Source organism: Xenopus laevis, chromosome 4L (genome assembly GCF_017654675.1).
Source record: "Xenopus laevis strain J_2021 chromosome 4L, Xenopus_laevis_v10.1, whole genome shotgun sequence".
Taxonomy (NCBI): Eukaryota; Metazoa; Chordata; class Amphibia; order Anura; family Pipidae; genus Xenopus; species Xenopus laevis.
This window is the reverse complement of record NC_054377.1, coordinates 57,871,069-57,895,947: the sequence shown is the minus strand read 5'-3', so window position 1 is coordinate 57,895,947 and position 24,879 is coordinate 57,871,069.

The window sequence follows — 24,879 nt, the reverse complement described above, 5'->3', positions numbered from 1 at the left end:
GTGGACTCCAGTCTCATCTATGTATTTTAAGACTGGAGAGTAATTAAAGGCAGACCTTAAGAAGGTTAGTAGGGGTTAGGGGCTAAACTTTCTAAAGGACATTCTGGAAATCACTTCTTAAGACAACTGACATTGCTTTTAGCATTTACTCATATAAAGGGCTATATTAAATTCTATGAGAAAAGAATGGGTTATCACGTGAAAACTCTTGAAGTCTATGTGAAAATCTGGAACTGAATTAGCAGATACATCTTTCTCATCATATAAAATATAGCCAATATGAAAGAATAATCCACTGTATGCATAGAACAGATACGCAAATTTACTTTCCTTCGAAGTTGCGCCAGCGTTGACTTTGCTGCACTTCGCCGCACTTCACCAGGCATTGATTCGCCAGGGCTGCGCAAATTCACGGAGATCCAAAGTTGCGCACAAGTTACCTATCGTTTGGGAAGTTGCGCTAGTGCTGTTACGATCAGCGGTTCAAAGTTATGCTAGCGATCGGAAATTTGCATATGGCGTGCAGTTAAAGTACAATGTCCGTATATGCAGCAGAAAACACATTACACTTCACCAGGGAACCTTAATCAATGTATTCTAATGTCCTACATATGTGCCCACAGTATAGTTTAGGTGCCATATGTGATCAAATGTAGGGGGGAAGGCGGGTACCCTAAAAAACAATTATGATCTTTTTCAGCCTATCACCCTTAAAAAAGGGTGATAGGACACCAGCGTTTTTTGGGACTTAGAAAAAATGTAAACTTTTTTTTTAACCAAGTCCTATCTACTCTATTGCACTTCGCCTGGTCTGAGGTGGGGAAGTTAAGTCTGGCGCAAGAGGTAACGTTCACGAAAATCCACAAGTGAATTAGCGTAGTTACGTCCCTTTGCCAGAGCGCAACTTTGCCTTGCGTAAGCGTGCAAAGTAGCGCTAGAGTAGTTCGTACAGTAGTAGAGTAGTAGTAGAGTAGTGAATTTACGGCAGCACCCGTTAGTAAATTGGGGAAGTGGCAAAATTTTCGCTAGCATTAGCCACTTCGCAATTTAGTAAATTTGACCCATAATGTCATTGCAGGAGTAAAATATCCTGCTCGAAGACCGGTCTCTGGTCTTGTTAGGTCTTTACATTCCAAAATCATTGTTTTATGAGCATCTTATCCACCATGACATTGCTGTCTATGGCTGGAAGGGTTTTGCTTCCAGCAATGGTTAGAAGTTGTGCTGAGAGTCACATAATGATGTTTTAACAAAAGTAATTTTTGAATTAAGCATCTCCAAAAATTGCCAGGCTGATCATTTTCATTATAGAAATGATAGCTGATGCTTGTTATACACAACCTTGTTTCATAAGGTCATTTTGTTCTGTTTATTGCCAGTAATTCCCAATTTCACTGCCAAAACCCCAGGTGGCAGTATAATTACATCATAGGTTGATATGGGCTGATAACTCATTTAGGTGAATTGAAAGCTTTATAAATTCTGTATTGATCACATTATATTAGAGAAATTACAGCTTTTACTATTATATGACATTTAAGAATATTGGCTCTAGCATTGCTCATAACAGTACAGAGTAGATTTACTTGATCTATATTTATGGTTTTCATTTTGCAAAATTCTCACTCAAAGCTCAGTTTTGTCAATATATTTTTAATGCCAGTTATAACTACAATCTTAGTTGGGCCTGGATTATTACAAGTGGTCCATTTGTCTTACGTTTAGTTATAAATAGAGATGCTCCAAATCCGATCTGGATTCAGGTGAATACTGAATCTTCAATGAATGAATTAGGTGAATCTGAACTGAATCAGAATCCTAAACTGCATATATAAATGAGTAAATATTTATACATAATCAAGTGATCTAAAAGCACAATATTTTATGGGTTCAGACAGGCACTGGGTTCAGACAGATAAGGGTTCAGACAGGCACTTGTATTCGGCAAATCCTGCCAAAAAAAAGACTAGGATTCGGACAAACCCTGAACCAAATTCAGAATTCAATACAGCCCTATTTACAAATTTAAAGAAAATACTAGAATGCAGAAATTGAACCTCTTTACCTGTCGCTCCCATTCCATGGGGGCAGCCTTTCAAACGTGAAAAGGCTCAGGTTACACAGCAGATAACAGATAAGCTCTGTAGAACATAATGGTGCTATTTGTTAACCACTATTTAAACTGTACAATATATTGTAGCTTTTTTCACTTTGCACCATTGCTACACAGCTTGTTTATATGAACAATAGTAGTGTTTCTGAAGCAAACAGATCAGTTTAACCAATGCTGGACAACAGTAGAAGTATAGGACCTGTTGTACAATAAGCTTGGGAGCTGGGGTTTTCCAGATAAGTTTCCTGGATAAAGGGTTACTGGAAAAATAAATCCCATGTGATCCCTGCGTGTTTCATTCTAACATCTTTAATAATTAGCATATGGAATGAATGTTATGTGGAAGTCAACATGGGTTGAAGGTTTCCATTCATTATGTATACCAGACTTATATCTATAACACTATAACATTGTTCCCAGGCTTTAATAGTCATTAACGGAGCTTCTGCATGCCATTTTTTTAAATTGTTAATGGAGTTTTGCAATGGGCAAACATATTTTTTTAAATGAGATAGTCAGATAGTAAGATGGGCATACCAGTGTTAAACTATACATTATATAATTGCAATCTTTCCAGCAATCTTCGCTATGCGAGCAATTATGTTTGCATTTTTTCATCATAAATTGCTTAATATTAGACTTTCTAATTCATTTACAAAATGAGAGACTTCAAAGGTAATATCCGAATGATGTTAAAGTGATTAGTAAGAATGACAGATCCCCACTCTAAAAAATCTGTGACTTTAAAAAATAAACTCCTAAATTGAAATGTTCTTTTCTTGTCATACAAGGAGCTGGCTATGACTCCTATATAAATTAACAAAACAAAATTAACATATTATTAAAAAATATGATTTGCCCTCACACATACCAATATAACGTTGTGCTCACCACTACATTTTAAACCATTAGGCAGGGGGTGCAATGATTCTGTGACCACTAAATTTGTACAGACAAAGACAAAAGGTCCTCTGCACTCAACCATTATTAATACATATATTTATTGGACATTAAACTACAAAACAGGGATTGCTTGTCCATAAATTGCAATACATGCAAGCTGTCCAACTATGTCAAAACCATCCCTGGTCTGACCAGTTTTACATACACTTTCATCTAATTAAGGGCTGTGACTGCTTACCATGTGTAAAATTTAAAGGGGGTCAATAAAGAGATAAACTGGCCCCTGCATTGTTTAAACCTCAAATTCAGACTGTAATCCCCTGTATTGTTCACACATGTAATCCCCCCTGCATTGTTCATACTTGAAACACCTCTATTGTTCACACCCTACTGTTCACACCTGAGACCCAGACTGAAACTGCCCACATTGTTCACCTGTTCACACTCATACATGCCTTCCCTATACTTCCTGCGTGTGCGCTTCTGATGGGAAGTGGGCAGCCCAGCTGCATGATCTGCACCCAGGCTCGCCACCCCATAGTTAAGTGACTGACAGGGGAGAAAGAGGCATATGGATGTAAGGGTATGTCTTAATATGACTTTACATTTTTCACATATGAGTGATAAGTGATACCCTTGCAGTAAGCAGTGTTACCACAAGTGGGGGCCCATTTACTTAGCTCGAGTGAAGGAATAGAAGAAAAAAAACTTCGAATTTCTAATGTTTTTTTTGGCCACTTCGACCATCGAATTGGCTACTTCGACCTTCGACTACGACTTCGAATCGAACGATTCAAACTAAAAATCGTTCGACCATTCGACCATTCGCCACCTAAAACCTACCAAGGTGCCATGTTAGCCTATGGGGAAGGTCCCCATAGGCTTTCTAACCATTTTTAGGTCGAAGAAAAATCGTTCGATCAATGGATTAAAATCCTTAGAAACGAACGTTTCGAAGGATTTTATCGTTCGATCAAACTATTTGGGGTAAATCCTTCGACTTCGATATTCGAAGTCGAAGGATTTACATTTGGCAGTCGAATATCGAGGGTTAATTAACCCTCGATATTCGACCCTATGTAAATCTGACCCTTAATATAGACATGGTCTTGTGGTAACATGGATGTGGTTTAATTGTGTGTGGTTTAAAAACAGGGAGTGGCTAACACTGGGTTCCATTATTGGCACTTCACCATGTAGGCCAGAAAAATCCCGGGCCTTGGTTCCACAGAAGTTAGACAGCACTGATCTAATTCATAAAGAATTTTACACACACAGCAGATTTTGGCAGCAAAATGCATACTCTCATTTTTCCCTCTTATGTTGTATACTCTGAAGAATTTTTATATAAATGTTGAAAAGTATTAGTATCAATACTCATGTTTCAGGGAAACAATCCCTTGGTTATAATGTCAAGTGCTTCTATACATCATAAAGTTGAGAGCAGCATGAGCCCATTTTTACTCTGAAACAGCATAACCAATCTACCTTGGATTAATGAGACTGCAAAATTCAAATCTGTAAGGCTATTTTCGGGAATGAGTGATGTGAATGGTAATAGAATATCTTATTCTCAGCCAAAACAATCTTAATTGTATAAAGCCTTACGAAGAAGCCTAATTACAATAGATCAAGTTTGACTAAGCCAAGATTAATTCCCTAAGAAAATGGAAGATGAAGCATTAAAATTGTTGGAATTTTGAAATATTTTATCTCATTCTCTAGTAAAATTAAGTACATGAATCATTTGGGATACTGAGAGAACAATGCGTGATTTAAGTGGAATTCATTGCGCTCACTGCTTTCTAGACTTATCCTTTATATCATGGGTAATTTCCCTTTCACCTTCAATGACATCATCAATAAAGTATATTTTACAGCTGTTTTCTTACTTTTGCAGATGTTTAATTTGTTCATGCATAAATCCATGTGAAGATCTGGCAAGTGCATTTTTTCTAATTTTTGTATTGAAATGTAAACACAATGCTCTCTTTCGCCCAGATCCACTGTTGGAAAATAAAACTAACTAAATAATCGTTAAACATTTATTGCCATTTAAGAACATAAAAGTCATCAACAGTAAGGTGGTTCAATTCTGTACTGATTTGTACTCCTCCAAGCTAATAAAGCCCCTAGCAGATACAGATACTTTCTTCGCTGGGTTAGTTACTCCCAAACTGCCCCCCCAATATAGAGAATATTTGGATGGTAACATTTCCAAAGAAGTCATTGAGGCAATGGAGTCATTCCCCAATGGCAAGGCCCCAGGAGCAGGTGGGATACCGATTGAGGTGTACAAGAGGCATGCCACAACCCAATCGCCCCATCTTTTGGCATCTTTTAGTGCTGCTCTGGAACAGGGAAAGCTATCTGGATCGATGTATGAAGCGGCAAATGCTCTACTCCCTAAAACAGGTAAAGATCAAATCCTTTGTGAATCCTATAGACCCATATCTCTACTGACGGCTGATGTTAAAATCCTCGCCAAAATACTGGCCAAAAGGCTTGGCAAAGGGGTCACCATGATAGTCAGCCCAGGGAAAACTGTAGTTAACACCAGAAGGCTGTTTGCCTGCTAACTTTGTGATAGGGCCAAGGTTTTAAAGCCTGGTTAGACTAGAAGATATTTCAGCAGCACTCCGATTATGGTGAAAAAAACTTCACTGATATTTCAGTGCTGCTGAAATATCTTCTTGTATATGAATCAGATCTGGGCAGACAGAGTCACAGACGGCACCCAATGCTACAAAAAGCGGTGAGAGTGTTTGTGTAGCACTACTTTGTCTTTTTGAAAAGCCTGGTTAGACTGTTATATCACTAACCCGAGCCTCGCTTAGGGTTAACTCTACGCTGACTCCGTCGTTCTTACTAGCAAGAGGTACCAGGCAGAGGTGTCCCTTGTCCCCTTTGCTTTTTGCCTTAGCTATCAAACCCTTTGCCCAGGCTATTCAGCAGTCAGATGACATAGTTGGGTTCAAAATCCAAAACCTAGGGGAAAAAATACAGCTATATGCTGATGACACTCTGGTATATATAGGGAACGGGGGACTCTCTTTATTACACCTCCTGGAGATAACCAACCTGTTTGTGGAACTCTCTGGCCATAGAGTAAGCCCTACTAAGTTTTATTCCCGGTTGACCCGCTGGGAAAAAATGGTCAGGATGGAAATGCAGTAATGCCCATTGTGGAGAAATTCACATATTTAGGAATAGAAATAATCAGAGACCTCCAACAGTATTGTAATAATAACACTGACAGACAGATAACATTGCTGACAGAAAATATAAAAGTGTGGGAGCACCTGCCCTTTGGCCCCAGGCGGATACAGTTAATTAAAATGCTAGTCATGTCCAAAATCCTGTACCCATTATGGCACTCCCCCATATGGATGCCCGCAAAATCCTTTGAAACTATAAATAAGCTGTTAAGGAAATTTATATGGGGGAAATCTAGACCCAGATTAAGCTTCCAGACCCTCAAATGATGAAGGTGGGATGGCCTTACCTAACTACATTACTTTCTGGCTGCCCAGCTTACCCATATGGTTACTATGCTACAACCAAACCACTCTCCACCTCTACAGAAGTTGTGTATTGGAGAAACCAGTACAACTAATTTCCCATGGGGTGCAATATTAGGGACTGAAGGTCGAATGCAGAACCCTCTCTTGCAGACGCAGGAGAGGGCCCTGGCAAAAACCCATGGCCTGATAGCCTTTGAGCAATATGACCCCCGGACACCTCTGTGGGGCAACGCAAAATAAAGAGAAAATTTGTTAGGGGCTGAAGGTCGAATGCAGAACCCTCTCTTGCAGACGCAGGAGAGGGCCCTGGCAAAAACCCATGGCCTGATAGCCTTTGAGCAATATGACCCCTCTGTGGGGCAACGCAAAATAAAGAGCATAGCAGATGTATGGGCAAACAATTCCCCAAAAACATTTGCCGAAATAAGAACACAATTTAATGTACCCAATACTCAATGGTTAACTTACCAACAAATTAGAAGTGCCTTGCTCAGGCAAAACAAGGCAAAACCTGTTAGGATAACCACCTCTCAGCTCTTAGTAACCCTCCAAAAACCAAACCAGAAAGGACATCTCTCTGGAATACTGTATACAAAAAAATACAACTCATTGGTCAGGAATAACCCTGTTAAGAGAAGGGACGCATGGGATAGGGACCTGCACTATTTAAATGATAGTCAGTGGGTTGAGGCACTAAGAGCCTCAAAACATGTATTATATAAGTACAATGACAGATTGCTGCAACTGTATATGTTACACAGAGCTTACTATACGAGAGAAAGGCTGAACAAAATTTACCCTAACATCTCACCCATGTGCCTCAGATGTGAATCCCAGCAAGCCAACTTGCTGCACACAATGTGGCAGTGCTCTCAACTGCAGAAATATTGGGAAGAGATCCTAGCAGATTTGTCCAAGTTAATAGGCACCAATCTGTCGTTAGATCCAGGTCTATGTCTTTTGGGTTTAGGCATTGGGGAATACACACCGAAAGAACATAGGTGGTTAGTATCCAGGGCCTTGTTCTAGGCTAGCAGACGGATCACACTTAACTTGAAAAGTAGCTCCCCACCCTCCATTTAACACTGGCACCAGGCAGTTACCGCTGTTGGTAACAAAGAAAAGATTATACTTACCAGAGATGGTCATATCCTTGAAAGTTGAGGAAGCTGGCAGTTATGACTAGAAACTACAATAATGTGCTGATAGTGGAAGGGACTTTAAGCCCCAAATAATGTAATGATGTGATAGGCTATAGCAAACGACGACTGATTACTTTACCGTATATATTTATGTTTATGTATTTCATTCTCTGCATCTTTTGTGTATAAAGAAATGCTGATTGTATGTATATGTGATCCCTAATAAACTCGGCTTGAGCAAAAAAAAAAAAGAACATAAAAGTCAGATGACTTTATTTTTACCACATTATAAAAGATTTTTACAAATTTAAACTGAGTTCTCCTTATATGTAAAAACTTGCCAGTGACAGAAACAAATGATGTGAAGACAGAAAAAATCATGTGTGAAGGATGAAAGCTATAGTGTATTGTAGACTGCAATTCAGTTGTAATACACATTGATTTTCCAAGACAAACTTCTATTTTTTGCATAAACTTGGAGCCTAAATACCAATCTCCTCACCAGTTGACATAGATAATGTCCTCCATGATTTTATGCCTGGGGGTTTACTTCGGAGTACATCCCCAGATATAAAATCATGAAGGACATTATCTATGTCAACTGGTGGGGAGATTTGTATTGTAGTTTCTAGATGTGTAGTGGAAAATGACCCATCTCTTGTCTACTAACTACTTTGAAACCATTTTGAAAAATGTAATTCCCAATCAAGTATAGGCCTCCGAGAAAATCACATGCACCAGTTAACTATTAAAAACAAAAGCCCATATTGTTGTGTTGTATGTGAACACTTAGGGGCAGATTTACTAAGTTCGAGTGAAGAATTCAAATGTAAAAAAATTTGAATTTCGACGTACTTTTATGGGCACTTCGACCATCGAATGGGTCAAATTCGATCAAATTTGATTGAATCAAATGATTCGAACGTTTTGAAGTAAAAATCGTTTGACCATTTGACCATTCGATAGTCAAAGTACAGTCTCTTAAAGAAATACTTCGACTTCATACTTCGCCACTTTAAACATACCGAGGTGTAATGTTAGCCTATGGGGACCTTCCCCAGCACTTTTCTAACATTTCGAATCGAATAAAAATCCTTCGATCAATCGCTTAAAATCGTTCGAATTTTATCGTTCGATCGAACGATTTTTACTTCGAGCATTTGAACTAAATCCTTCGAATTCGAACTTTGAAATGTAACTTCGAGGGTCGAATTCGAGGGTTTATTAATTTAACCCTCGAAATTCGACCCTTGATAAATGTGCCCCTTAATGGCTAATATATCAAGGTGTGTGTTTTAGTTTACTCCGCCTGAACACTGGATTTGAAGCTGCTATTTTACACCACTTCAGACCTTGCAAAATCCATTAAAGTCAATGAGAAAAATGTGAACGCCTTCTAAGTTCCCATAGCATCTTGTATCATTTTCAAGTAGCTGCTTACTTTTACTCTGGATTTTTAAACAAAGGTACTCGGTTGCCGAAAAGCAGTACACAGCTTAAAAAATAGTGGGTTTTTTTTGTGCTGCAATGTGCGGTGTATTAGGTCAGATTTTTAAACATGATAAATAGGCCCCTTACATGTGTGTTTCCTATAAACACACTACAAAGGGAAAGGTGAATAGAGGGGCAAAGGTTCCTCCTCTGCTCTTCAATGTAAACATGCAGTGGTAACACGATTGGTAACACAATCTTTTTTTTAAATGAACATTTAGCTGTGGTGATGTTAATTTGAGCCTATATTTAATAAAAGTTTGAGTTTGACCTTTTTAATTTCAAAACAATGTAGTAATTATGAGCTTATGAGTAAGCAGTTTGGTCATAGAATGGAACAGGTTAGTAAAACATATTTTTTCTGATTTAAGTTGTACTGTAGGTTTAGCAGTGTACTCAATAGACAGCAGTCACTGTCACATTAGCCTAAAGTGCCCTAATTACTTTTAAGACTTGACAGGATCATTCCTATCATTAAAAATCAATCTAAAGACTAAATGTTTTTTGAATCTTCAGGGCCTTGTTTGCAATGAAAAGATTTCTCTTTCTCTTTAAGGAAACATTTTGTGTAGGTTCTCTGCAAACCCTATAGAATATAGACTTCTTTTTCCTAAATACGTCTTCCAGAAAAATTCTGACTGCCCTCACCTTCTTTTTTATGAAGGTAAGTCCATCTTTTATGTCAAACATATTCTGTATAGCAGGTTGACTTGATCCATATCTATTATTAGACTTTTTTGATCAATTCATCAATAGCAATAATCTCTGTCTTGGTAGAGATTACAGTCTAAGGACTCTATCATATTCATTGTTAAAGTTGTACAATCACCATCTGTAATCATACTGTGCTGTATTAAACTACTCTCTTAATAGCAGCCTTACATGTACTATTAGTACCTCATTGTTATATTTAATATATGTAATATATATCTGCTCATGCCTGTGACACCTTAGATCTATAAAATAAATAAGCACCTGTAACATGGGATTTATTTCCCAGTTTGTGCCACATTCCTCCCCTTATTTTTGTGAGGTTCAAAGGCAGAAAATGTTGTATTTGCAAGTTTTTAGATGAGAAGTGACAGTACTTGAGTACTTGAATCAATGGGAAGCAGCAGAGATGGCGGGGAATAATTTTCTGTCAAATATGCTGCTTTATGTGGCACAAATATTAACAGTTAAAATAGTACCAAAACTTAATATAATTTGAAGTCCTTTGATTTTACACAACAATCACAATTTTAATTAATTGCTATACATATATATTAAGATGTTTTTTGGCAAAAAATCTTTATCTTAATGTTCAAAGGACCCTGCCACCATGTACTTATTAAATGAAATACACTGAGTATAGTATGAGACTTTTAATGATTTCCCGAAAATGCTCAACTTTTTGCTAGTGGAATTCATTAACAATATATTTGTAGTGGAAAAAGAAAAATCTGTCAATTGTTTAACAGCCCTTATCACTGGCCTGAGTGCTTTCTACAATAAATCATGCAGAGAAAGTTTTCTAGCTTCCCATTGCCAAGAATCTTAATTATAAGAATCACAGACTTTTGCTTGCAATGTTTTTCAGAAGTTAAGAGTCGTGTTTAAATATAAGCATTATCTATAACAGCTATTGTCAATCTGCTTTCACCCAGGCATCCCATACTTATCTTGGTCAGCACCTAGCGCTCACCCATATGCAGATTTTCTACTCACTTTACAAATATGGCTGCATTTCTGCCATATGTTATAGTTTATAGTTATTCTTGCACAGTAAACAAAAAGATATTCAAAGTAACTTGAACATGTTTTGTTTTGATCCATACCAAATTAATGGCAGATGCTATTATATATGGAGGCAAAGACTCCTCTTGGCCCTTGCAAAATTTCCAAGGGGCCTTAAGAAGTGAGGTTTACCTTGCAGTTTGAGAAACACTGTTTGAAAGCCAGTGATTATAAACCATTATATAATGCAGATAAATGTATTATGCTGCTACTTTCAAATATAAAACATTTTGAAATATATTTAAATATCTCAAAATATGCACTGAAATGACAAGAAGTTAAGTAAAAATATATTAGTTCCAGTGAATAACAGATACAGTATGTCTCCCTTTGTATGAGAAACATAGACCTTTCGTGTGTGATAAACAACATCCTTTGCATTAACAGTAATTCGGAAAGAATTGGGACTCTACCTTTGGGTGTGTGGATTTACGTTTTTCCCTAGAGGAACCCGAGCAGCCCTGCTGAGTTTAGAATTATATTTTTAGTCATACTAAAACAAATACTCATAATTGCATTTTCACTTTTTGTTTTTTTGTTTGTGTGATTTTATTTATTCATTTTAAAGCACAAGGACACGCCTAAGTCTAAACAATAGTCTCCTAAAGCTCCTCACCAAACGCTATATAGATTTTGCCCTAAACCCTTTAACTGCAGTAATCCTCTGAAGTTCACTCTTTCTTTAAACCTTGTGCTCCCAAGTTGCTCCTGCTCCATCACACACGTCAACTCTTTCAGTCTGCACATGTGTGCAAGAGCGAGTAGTAGACTCAGAAGCTGTGTGTGTTTTGTGCACATGAGCAGATTTTCATTAAGCCGATGTGTATATGTGATACAGTCTTGATATTGCTCTGGGAATGTGATGCCAGCCAAGTTATGGGAAAATGTGCACCTGCTACAGTTCTACTGGAAGAATGGAGTATCTTTGGAGTGTTTGGTAAGTGCATATGAAGTATTTATAATGGGTCCTAATGCATGGGCAATTGTTTTGTTAACGGTTGCCTTGTCCTTTAAAGGTGATATAAATGCTTATGTAAATGGAGTTACCATCCCTGCAATTTCCCCACAGTCAGTTTTTTGAGAGAAAAGGTATAAAATAGGATATTTGTTGTCAGGAAATAGTTTATTTGTAGACACATCATAAACTGATTCAAACTTTCACTTTTTTGGTCACAAGTTACGGTTTACGGTTACGGTAAGCATTGTGTGCCCATAATGTAGCCCACCTGTCATGGAGGCTTCACTTTGTAATAACATTCCTAAACTAAATATACATAGATACATTTCAGAAAATGTGTTTTTATCAAAATTCATTAAAAAAATAAAAAAATATATATATATCTATATATCTATATATCTATATATATATATCTATATATAGATATATATATATATATATATATATATATATATATATATATATATATATATATATATATATATATATATATATATAACATTTGTGTTGCAATAAAATATTGGCACAATTAACACATTGGATACTACTCGAGAAGAAGAGCAAAGTGGTCATTTTTAAGGAAAGAAAACCTTACAAGCAATTACATAACTGACTTGGCATTCAGACTACTGTCTGGTCGTAACGATGATTAAGTTTGGCAAGCCGATAGCATTTTTATTGCCAAGAAACACAGAAAGTTAATTTAGAAGGATGGGAGAAAGCTGCAAGTTACAATATAAATTATCATTTTCTTCAGTGAAGTTGTGGCTAATCTCAGTCTGAGGGGATGATTTCAAAAAAACTTCTAAAAACTATTCACATTTAACAAATCATAAGCCAGATTCAATTTGATAGGAAAAGCTTATCTCCTAATTCAATTCCAAAATGTCCCATAGAGTCAGATGCAGTTCAATGAGAAAACTTATTTCACTATTTATTACATGAAAATTATAATTTTAAATATCAAGGAATTCATGGACTTATTAATGTGATCCCTGCCCTCACAGCCTGCTAGTCTTGCAGTGTGATCCGATCGTTTGGATCAGCCTATTAACTACAGTATCTCAAGGTGGTAAAAGATCCACTCGTTTGGCAACCTCTCTTGCTCAACTTATGATGCAAATTGCAAAGACAAGTGCAAAGCACTATGATTTTGCCTTTTATGCATGTTGGTCCCCAGTATTAGGGCAAATTACTCATACGCAATTACTAGTAAACAATTCACAGCAGAAACCTGGTTCTTACTGTGTGTCTCAGGTGTTTCGTTTTGTTGCAGAGGAGAACACTGTGATCTGCATCTATGTGTTATCAAAGGCTCAGCAAATAGGGCAAACAGCTATGTGAACTGCATGATAATGGCAGCTATTTTATGGCCATTCGTGATTATATAATTTGAGCTCGGCAATCATAGACACCCCTTATGTTCTCTCTATATATAACAGTGTCTTTCTGTTATATTTTTGCTACATAATTCACAGAATAGTGTTTTCAAATAACTGTATTTCCAAAATAATAACAGAGCATTGAAAGAGACTTCAGTGTTATAGTCATGTATTTCTTTACTTCTAAGGAGCACCCCACTTTGCTTTCAGACTACCAAAGCAGGTCTTGATGGGTATGGAGTCACAGATATAGAAGATGAAAGGGAAATCCAAAAAAAACACCTGGGCAATAAAGAAAAAACAACTAAAACAAAAAAAAAGGAGGTTGTCAAGGAGCTAAAGAGACAAAATTGAAAGTAGCGGCCGGGAAATGTGGTAACCGAAAGCTCAATAGAGACAGTTCTTATTTTGGCGCATATATAAGTAAATGTTTGTGAGTTTATTTTAATTGGTTTTATTATTAAAAGTTTCAAAGTAATTCTGCACGTGCGCATGTACTTTTATCCCCTAGTCCGCAACTTTTACTGAAGGGGGAGAGGAGAAGCGGTTGGTGGAAATAGAAAGGTTCCCATACTGAATGAGAAATAAGTGATTTCTATCTGTGAGTAGATTCACATGGGAGAGAGCACAATAGACTTTTATGCAGCACAGCATGTTGTGTGCGGTGATGGGCTTATGGAAACTGGGAATACTTGACGGGTCCTGTGCCCAGTTACGTATTTACCGTACCTGCATTGGAGGCGATACATTCTAACCACAGAACAGCTGACAGCTCCACCCGCGGAGGTAAGAGAAGGTATTATCTCCGATCTTATATTAAGACCATACAGAGACCCTTCTGTTGTTTTTAATCACAATTAAGACAGGGTACCGGCCCCTGTTTTTCACTTTCATGCTACTTAGTAGGTTGATTCTAGCTAGTGATTGGCAGCACATCACAGATTACCCTCACGCGATATGTTTATCTTTGTGTCACTAACACTGATGATGTCAGTAACTGTACCACGCCCACTTTTGATGTCACTTGCGCTGTTTTGCACCCTTTTGGTTAATTTGTATGTGTATAAATGATATAAATAATTATGTTCACGTTAGGCTTGTTCTTCCTGATGACGGCTCGAGTCTAAGAGCCGAAATGTTGAATAAACAAAAAAAATATACTGTATATATATATATATATATATATATATATATATATATATATATATATATATATTTTGTTTTTGTTTTTTTTTCTTCCTTTATTATCCAGTTGTTTTTTGGATTTCGCTTTCATCTTCCATATCTGTGACTCCATACATCAACTTATCCCCATCAAGACCTGCTTTGGTATTCTGGAAGCAAAGTGGGGTGCTCCTTAGAAGTAAAGAAATAATTGTTTTTGGACTTGGTGCACAACAAGGGTTTTGGTTTACATATTTCAACCACTAGTAATTTACTCTGGTATTGTGTATTATTTTATAGTCATGTATTTAACAATGATCAAAATCCTTCAGAATAGAATAGGATTGACTGCTATATACTGTTTCCATTGTCTGCAAGAACTGTAGAATGTGTTTTTATGTACTGTCACCAGTGTAAACATCTTACCTCCTTAGGAGCAGTTAACTCAAGTTGTGTGTTAAGAAACTTCAATAATGACAGTCATAAATATCATCCCAGGGCCCTTTAAGGGACATGTCATTTATTTGCAGCAACTGCCAGAAAAGTGCTGTCTCAGTGACCCTTGGTTCTTAGTGGTTCCCAGCTGCCTGCATTGTTTATTAGATTGTCGGTTGTCTTTCACTATTTTTGAGTTATTCATTACCACATGAATGTACATTGTGCTTCACTGCTGAACAATAGAACCAGATCCAGCTGCAGAATTCTTTTTTTCTTCCATTAGATGTACAACACCAAGTTATGATTGAGAAACATCTGTTTAACAGCTGAAATGTCACCTTGGGGACCAACAGCTTTTATGGCTAAGGCATTTTTTGCTGATACTCTTTACAACAATTCTATTCAACTTAGGGTTTTTGCAGCGTTTGGATGAATAAGAAAGATTGTATATGGTTTTGTTATTTTAAATCCTATTTTCACTCTTATGCTTTAAGCAGATACACATTAAAAGTTTGAGGTAAGAGGTGAGTTATTTCTAACTGTGGAGTAACAGACTGCATTTAGTAAGGATGAAAAAGTCCATTGGGTTCAGCTATTGTTAAAATACGTTATCGAAGAAAAGCGAAACAAAAAAAAAAAGAGGAGGCTAGTTAGAAAAACTGCCAACTTCCTGCCTCAATTGGCAGTAACAGTAATATATTCATTATTGAACAGTTGCATGTGGATGTGTCCAAGGGCAACAGATGCAAAGGAGTACTGTTACATCTTTAGTGTGCTTGCTCTACTTACGCATACACTGGCTCAACTGAGAAGTGTGAGTAGGATTAGATTCTCAGGTGTATTATTACCCAAAAGTAGGAAATAATGGGGGAATGTAATAAAAGTTTGTAACGGAAAAAAACTATTCGCAGTGCAAAAAGTTATGCCTTTGTGCAAAGAAATTTTCCTTCATGCAAATTTAATATAGCTTTTGCGACCTCTTCCAACAGTGGAAGAGTGCTTCAAAAAAAAACCAAAAAAAAAAACGCGCGTCAAAACAACTTCGCAGCGCGTCAAATTTTTTTTTGATGCCCATAGACTTTAATGGCCGTCTTGACATTTTGCTGGCGGTGAATTTTTGACGAAACGGGTCAAATTCACCCATCCCTAGTGAATATAATTCTTTCTTATTCTTTCACTTTTTTATTGAAAAAGTTATGTTTGCTCCAAAAGATTATGACACCTTAAAGCACTTCTTAAAAGTGCGCCATTAAAATTCACAATGCGATAACAGTTTAAAGAAGAAGATTACATTGCAAAATTAAAATTTTTGTTGATGCAAAATGTTTTTCTCTTTGTGACTTTTAATACATTCCCCCATACGCGTTTAGAGTCAGGGACTAGATATATTCCCTTGGGGTTCCACATAGGATAAGGCCTAAAAACTGAGAGCGCCTCTGTACAAACTGTTTGTCCTCTACGGGGATACATGCTAACCATCGGTGCTGTGATGTTCCTGATTTATCCTGATAAACTCCTATGTGGACTTGGTTAATTAAATCAGTTGTATGGTTAAGTTAAGAACCACTGGAATCCATTTATTGTGCAATGCATGATAATTGTAGTTCAACAACACCCAGCCTGCACCTGTTGTGAGGACTTTCTCCATGTAGAGTCTTATCCGTGTTGATTTATGATAAAGCTCATAGCTCTGGAGAAAGGTTCCCTCCAATTTACTATAGCTTTACATGTGTTTTGCACCTATTACAAATATTCCTTGGAAAGTAATGTATCACAGGTTATTAGAATACCATTTCTGTCTCTTTATACCAATTTGTTGTGTTGCCCCCATTCCTGATTATGGTGTGTTGACCCATGGGCCGAAACCTTGCCTTCCATTCATATAAAATAAAATGAAAGGAACGACTGACTAAACAAACACATCAAAGCATATGAATAGTTAGGGTTGCCATCTTTTGTCAGGAGTAATAATGGCTGACAATGAAAAGGGTTGGGCATTAATGCAAGGGTGCGTGGCAATCAGGGTAGAGCTGTGCCATAAGGGGGGCAGCACCATGGTGTTGAGGGGGCAGATTAGAGATTTGGATGTAGGACAGGGTAACAGAGGTGTCAGGGGATAGAGAGGGAGAGGGCATTGGTGCAGATTGCTGGTAACTGCACTGTAGTGTTTAGTAACAGCCCTTCTAAGGACATGTTTGTTATGCTTTGTTTATGTTTATTGCTTTGCAGCACTGCTGACAATAGAGGGCACCCTCTATAGCAGTCCAGGGAGAATCCTAGAGTATCCTAGGATTCTATGGTTATGACACTTTCCATGTGGAGCCAGCTAGGCAGTTCTGCAGTCTGTTGAATAAAGACTACAACCAAAGCCTTCTGTGTGTGTGTGGGTCAAGATTCTACATGTACCAAATCTCAGCCTTGGCTGGCTTTCTACCAGTTCAGTTGGTGAAATACCAGCCATTTCATTTTATAAGAGCAAGGTCAGTTTGCTGCTCCATCAAGGTCTGCTGCCCTAGGCCTGTGCCTATGCATGTGGTCTCTACACAAGTCCAGGCCTGAAAATGTAACTGCGTGATTCTTTGGCAATCGTAAGTGTATTAGTGTGACTCATTTATTTTTAAGATGGTCGACAGCCAGGCCTTCAATGTCTGTCATAGTGGTCATATTGCCAGTGCACTGCCAGTCAGGAATATTCAGAGCGAAAATTGTTTGTCTAGGAAGATTGACAAAGAGTGAAGTGCCTCTATTTTGCCCTAGATTGTGATAAACACACTTTTAAAGGGATTTGCATACATGCGGTCACTGCAAGTAACAAAGTATGGACATCCCTAAAATGTGCACCAAATACTATAACAAGCTGTGATTTAAGTGCATCATTCTGTTTTTGGCATACCTAAATATATACCTTTTCAGCTAATAGTTTCTTCACTTCTATCCTGATTTACTAGTTCCTGCACTGATTCCCAAAAATGTTCTACCTAATCCCTGAGTCAATGCAACATTTTTCTGGGACTATTTGTAGCTGGAGGGATTGCCATATTAATGTTGGTTAATTAAACCAATTATTATAACTTTTAAACACTATACTTAGTGAATGATTTTATTAAACATATTCTTGCCTTTTGAGACTGGTTTGCGAGTCACATCAGAAGGTGCAAACTCAGCATAATCCTAAAAAATAATGGCATTGGTGGAAAAAAAATACACTGCTAGAAAAATCAATCATGTTTCTTTGATCTTACAGTTTCTTTGATCATTTTGCTTTAATAAAAGCTTTGCTAATATTGCTTCACTCCTTTTTACTATTTGGAAGCTATAAATATATAATATTCACACAGGGTCCACCAATTAGGAATTTAATATAAGTTTTTACCCTACAGGGCAGACAGTCATGTAGTGAGGAGTGAAGGTTTTCCTCATAGTTGTGTTTGTATTGTAAATGTAGAGCTGTGCCTTGCCGTGTTATAATCATGGCAGCAAATCTGTGTGTGTGAACCACTTCTCTGAGTCAGAATCCAGAGACTTAAGCCACTCTTTATGGCTTAGCATTAAGTAGATGTTATTTGTAATGTTCTTGTTTTCACATAATTGTGCATTGGTAGAACAGATCTTGTGCTAACACTAGGAAATGCTTTTGTTATGTGAAAGAAAGCCATTATTAGGGAAACATGCTTTGAAAGAATATACAGAATAAAATTTAGTTTATTTTAATGGAAGTGAAAAATGTTTTTTTTTTATTCTATCCAGACTCTTGCTGACAGTAACCTTTTATAAGAGCCAAACTGCAAGCTTATATGCCACAAATATCCAAGTAGTGATGTAAATGGACTTGGTTTAGGGCAAGTTTGTAGATTGGAGCAACACAATAAATCCAGCGCTACACTAGGGGGCTCATTTATCCTAGCATTCACCTGAAAATTATCAAAGGCTACTGCACAATAAAACATTTTCCATGTTTTCCATGTTTTTTCCAAAGACTATATTAAGCAAAATAATTCTTTATTGTGAATCCTGCTTTTTTTAACTTAAATCTCTTGTCTTGGTTTCATAACAAATGAAGCAACATTTGTGCATATTCTGGTACTTTAATCTCCCTTGGGGAACTGTGGGATTCTTGTGCATTTGATATTTGACATTTAAAAAAACAAGTAGATCCGAATCACCATTTTTTGTAATTTGGGGTCACAACTCACAACACCAGCAAGACAAACAGTATTCTCATATGTATTTACAACAGTATTGCATTCAGCATGGCCATAAATGCATTATACAGTTATTGGAGCTGTTTTCCAGAATGCTTGGGACCTGGGGTTTTCCAGATAAGGGGTATTTTAGTAATTAGGACCTCCATACCTTAAATTTAGTAAAAAATAATTTAAACAATAAATTGAATTATTTGATTAAAATGGAGTCTATGGGAGATGGCCTTCTTGTAATTCATAGCTTCAGGATAACGGACCCCATACCTGTAGAAGTTTTACCTGCTTAGCATATGCATTCCAAAACAACTGAGCAGATACCTGTAATGGCTTTTTTATTTTGCTATAAGACTGAACAACAATAATTAATCTTATGTTAGGAATTTAAATATTTTTAATAGTTTTTATTTGTATTGGCAAAAAACAAGAGCAGATAAAAATGAAATTAAAACCAAACAACAAGCAATCACTTTGGAGTATCTAGTGTGGAACAACTTCTATGGGATGTAACTCTAATGGAGTAGGACACATTAAACCAATAGGGCTATTTCAGCTGACTTTCACTCACAGGGCTGTGAGATGAATAATTTTCTACTCAATTTATTACTGTACAAGCCATTTTGTTTTTGTGGACTGCTGTAATCAAATAATTTTGATTCAAGAATTCTTTCTATTTTTTGTCTTAGTTGCATTGACCTAATTCAAGATTCATTTATCCAAATCAGCAAATAGGTCAGCTATTTAGCATATCCCTGCTTGAACTCATTTGCATATGCAAAGCAGTAATTACATTTAATTGGAGGCACTTTGCAGATTTTCCTGTTGCATTGAAGTTTTCCCTCTAGTAGCTCATGAAGGCCGAAGCCAAGAGCTGCCGATTTAAACATTCTGTCAATTCTCTTTGCACCATCTGCATATAAATATCGCCTTATTTGCATTCTATTCTCCCCCCAAAGACCAGTGTACTTCCCATCATGTTATATTTATTCTCACCATCTTCTTCTGTGCAGTGTGCTGCTTCACTTTCTATTGTTCCTCTAAGAAATCTATGAAGACAAGTCATTAACTAATATTTTATTGTTATTTCAGAGAATATACATTTTAATAGAATACCTTTTCTCTCCTTTTAGGATTAAGTGGATTAGAATTTTCATTAACAGGATCATTAGAGGGACCTGATTTACCTCTGCACTTTGCTCTACATGATTCCCAGTGCAGTAGTTACATTGCAATTGAATTTAAAAGTGAAAGGTAGCTCTTCTAATTGCTTCTGTGCTGTCTCTAAATCTACAATCTGGTACATGCAAGCTTGATGACACTGCATAAAAAGTGTCTTAATATTTACTGTCACAATGGCAGTATCCTTTCCATCTGTGGAAGCAGGTACGTTGTGTAAAAAAAATGCATTTATATTTATTTCTGAAAGTTTACACAATGTTTTTGCACCTCTTCTAGATCAGATCGAATGAATGAGCTTGTGGGAACTCTTTGCAAGAACTGAACTTTTGCAAGGACTGAACCTTTAAATTTGACCACCTAAAGAGACATAAAACCTTTATAAAATTGACTTTTTTTGCATGGCAAAATATACTCACACTCTTTCCAGAGTTTTATAAGTTAAATGACTTTAAGGGCCTGATCTAAGAATGCTCAAGCCTTCATGCTTGAGTATTCCGGTCCAAAAGCAATGCAAGAGTTCCTAAACTCTTCCTACCTTCCAAATATCTTTGCTTTCTGCCTAGCAGGTTTTTTTTCCCTGACCAATAAATAGAAAGCTTGGCAGGTTATTTTTTTGGTAACCCCACTTGCGGAAAAAACTCACTTGGTGGTAAGCGAAAGTGTTGGAAGGAAGAAACCACTAAAGAGTTTAGGAATTGGTTTTTGGACCCGAATGCTCAATCACGAAGGCTCAAGCATTTTTAAATCAGGCTCTAAGTATTTTGATTGAGCTTAACACACATTTGACTTAGTTAAACACACATGATTTGGCAAAATCTTTATTATGCAAAAAGTGCTGGGATGTCTCCTTATCCCAAACCAGTTCCTGGCATGGTATACTTTTTGCTCTGTACTTTATCAGTGGTTAGGGATTCCTTTTTTGGGCAGACTGCGAACTTTAACAAACTGAAGATGAGTCTGCCAGTAAGAGCTTAATACAGATGTGCAACAAGGGAAGTCTTGCCTCGGAAGGCACTGCCGAATTTGCATAAAATCTGCATAGAGATCTGTGGTTATCTTAAATCATGATACACTTATCCGTTCATTGCGAATCCAAATGTTTAATTAAATAGACAGCTCATTTGCAAGTGCAGGGAAGAGTGGAAAGTAGAAAACAAGCACCCTTATGCCATGGTCTGCCAATGCGTCACCCCCACCTGTCACCTAACTCACGTGTTATTCAGAAGTACAGGCAGAAGTTATCTCTCCTCCTACAATTCCTTGAGAATGAGAACTAAGGGGTGTGATCTGTGCCCCTTAGTGCTCCTCTGCACTACACCTCAGTTTCTAAAGTGTATACATGGCATCAAAGCAATGAATAGAGGGTCTGAAATTAGGCCAATCAGGGTAAATGCCATTTGGGATGAGATTTCAGTCAGCTCTTATTTGCTGTTCCAGACATTTCCTGGACTATAGCTGGATAACCAGTGGAGCAAATATTCATTTTTTTACTGGGGAGCCTGGATGACAAGAGCATGACTTATATGGCAATGTTTACACATATCTGTAACCTATGGGAACCTAAGACATTTTCAAAACACTGTTGTGGGCATATTTATGAAAGCATAGAACATCTATATTTGCTAATTAATACATATTTTAATATAAATATGGCATATTTTTAAAAAGGCCTTCTGCTGTTGAAAACCATTTTATTTATACTTTCCTAAGCAAAACAACCTGTGGCAGTCAGCTATGCATAATAATAGTGTTTTACTTACTTCCTGTGCTGGTTGGGTTTTTCATGCATGTATTTGACTGATTTTTCCCTTGTTGGATTTGATTGTATGTATTTGACTAGTGGGGCAGGCCAAAGTTCTTAAATGTCACTTACTAATAAATAGAGCTGCTATTTATTTATTTAAACAAACAGGATTTTCTCAGCTGCTATTCTGATACAGTTCCATCGTTACTAATATTTTTATACAAATATCCATATAGCCCAAGCAAGGTACCTACAATTGGTAATGGCCAAATAACGGCCCGCATAAAGGAGGTGTCCACATTTAATTTATATTGACATATTTACCCACCCTGATATGGGACTTATCCTCCAAATGCGATTAAACAATATTAGATAGCCAGGACCATGCAATTTAAATTAAAAAGCGATATTTATTAACACCATGCCAAAATTACTAAAACCATTTAAAATAAGCAGCGCTGCTTGGGGGGAGGGGTTCCCATTCCTCCTAAATATGTATTAATAAACAGTCCAATGTAGTATGAGAGGCTGCGTGCACGCTTTGAATCCGAGCCTCCACTGAGTATCAATTGTAACCCGCTTCTAGTCAAAAGCGCCCATCCATACGAGGTCCTGGCTATCTAATATTGTTTAATCGCATTTGGAGGATAATATTTTTATACTTTACACAGCAACAGTTTACCTGTTTGTGTTACTGACCTGTGTAATATGTCTATTGTATAGTACTGTAGGGATGAGCGAAATGCTTCGCCAGACAAGGCTTCCTAGCAAAATTGTGTGTTCTGGCATTGACAACATTTTCAGTGAAATTGTAAAAATTCACCACAAAAAAACCCTAAATTTTGCAGGAAAACAACACCCAACGACCAATGTGTTTTGCACAAAAAGTTGCTTAAAATTACCCATTGACATCAAAGCATTTCTTTTAAAAAAGTTGTGAAAAAAACCCAATAATTTTCATGTGTTCACTGCTACAATCTTTTTCCTGTTTTATACTACAATCTTTTTCCTGTTTTATACTGTACATATGTGTGATTATAATATTCCATATTCCATGTCCTACCATGCCCAACATTTTTCAAAGTCCACAATTGCTGTTGACTAAGGAGGATTATTTTTTATCATCTTTCTTTCTCTCACCAGATTTTGCCATGGAAACAATCCTACTTTTTAAGAAAACAGTTTTGACAGGGGATATAATTATGTGGCACATAATTGGAAACTTTAGGTAACATCTTAGCACCATGTTTAGTTACTGCTATAAAAACCTCAGTATGAGCATTGTTTACATTGACAATAAAAATGTAGCCTCACAGAGCAATAGATTTTAGGTTGCCAGGGTCAGTGACCCACACCTGAAAGCGACGAGGAAGGCAAATTATTCAGAAACTGTAATAAAATGAAGACCAACTGAAAATTTGTTAAAATTGGCCTTTCTATAACTTACTAAAATGCATTACTAAAGCATGACGGCGCCTGTAGTTCAAGAACCATAGAGATGACTATTAAAACAACACTGTCCAATTAAATATTACTTCTATGTTTTCCAGGGCCAGCAATTCAATTTGAACTGGGACATGCCATATTGAGAATGCTGGCTGCTCTGTCTACACTTGACTCCTTCTTCTTGGCTATAATGAGTGTTGAAAGGGTCAAAGGGTCTATACACTTAAGTGACACAATATCAGCTCTTCTAAAGTTTAATTAAAGGTATCATAGTAAAATTGGCAAGTACAATGTGCATGTTAATTTCAGTATGTTGGATGACAAAGATATGATTAACATAGCATTAGTAGGAATGATTCTCCTTAAGCTCCCCATAGACGCGACGATTCTTCTTGCCGAACGACCGATTTTAGGGAAGTCCGACCAATCCTTCGAAATTATCGTGCGGTTAGTGGTATTCGAACGATCATACATCTTACGATTTTTCGGCCGACATCTGTCGGGAAATTGATCGGCCAGGTCAAAAAATCTTTGTCGGTCCCAGTGCAATCTCTCTATGTTTGCAGGGCCAAGCAGGCAGCTCCCCTTTGTTTTCCTGCCAAATTGGTCTTTTTAGTTGATGGTAAATTCGTACGATCGTACGATCGTTCTGAGAAGATCGTGGTCTCACGATCAGGATCTGATCTTTTAAAAATCTCAACATCTATGGCCAGCTTTAGTAATGCTCTTCTATCTGTATTTCAATTTGTGACATGTCAGTTGTAGGGCTAGGCAGTGCAAATAGTAGAATGCTTGTATCTTCTTTATTCTTCCTGGATCACAGTGATTAATATGGTGATATTAGCTAGTTAAGGGGGTGTAAACCTTTTGTAAAAATAACCCTCCAGTTGTTATCCCAAACCTAATTATAGATACACTATCCCAGTCATCCTTTTGCTATCTTTTTTTTTTTTTTTTTTTTTCAATTACTGTGCACTTTTGTTGGACAATATACAATTGAAATCAAATGCCATTAGAGTGAATGTAGTAGCTAACTAATCTGATTCTAAGATCCTTAGAAGACAGAGTCAGGCGTTCACAGAGCAATTGAGTTATCAATGGAAGAATGTCTTGAAGAACTTGGAGAATGCTGGGGATTTAGTTGAGCAACATTTTTGTTATTCGTAGACAGTTGTAGGTCTAATTAGTGCGTCCATGGGTGATTAAATTATCCAAAAATTAGTATAGTGTACAATATCTGTAATGGGTTGTACCTACATGTGGTTTTCCATTTAAAAGGGAGAAACTCATCACACTGGATATATATATATATATATATATATATATATATATATATATATATATATATATATATACTGTATATGTATATATATATATATATATATATATATATATATATATATATATATGTATATAACAA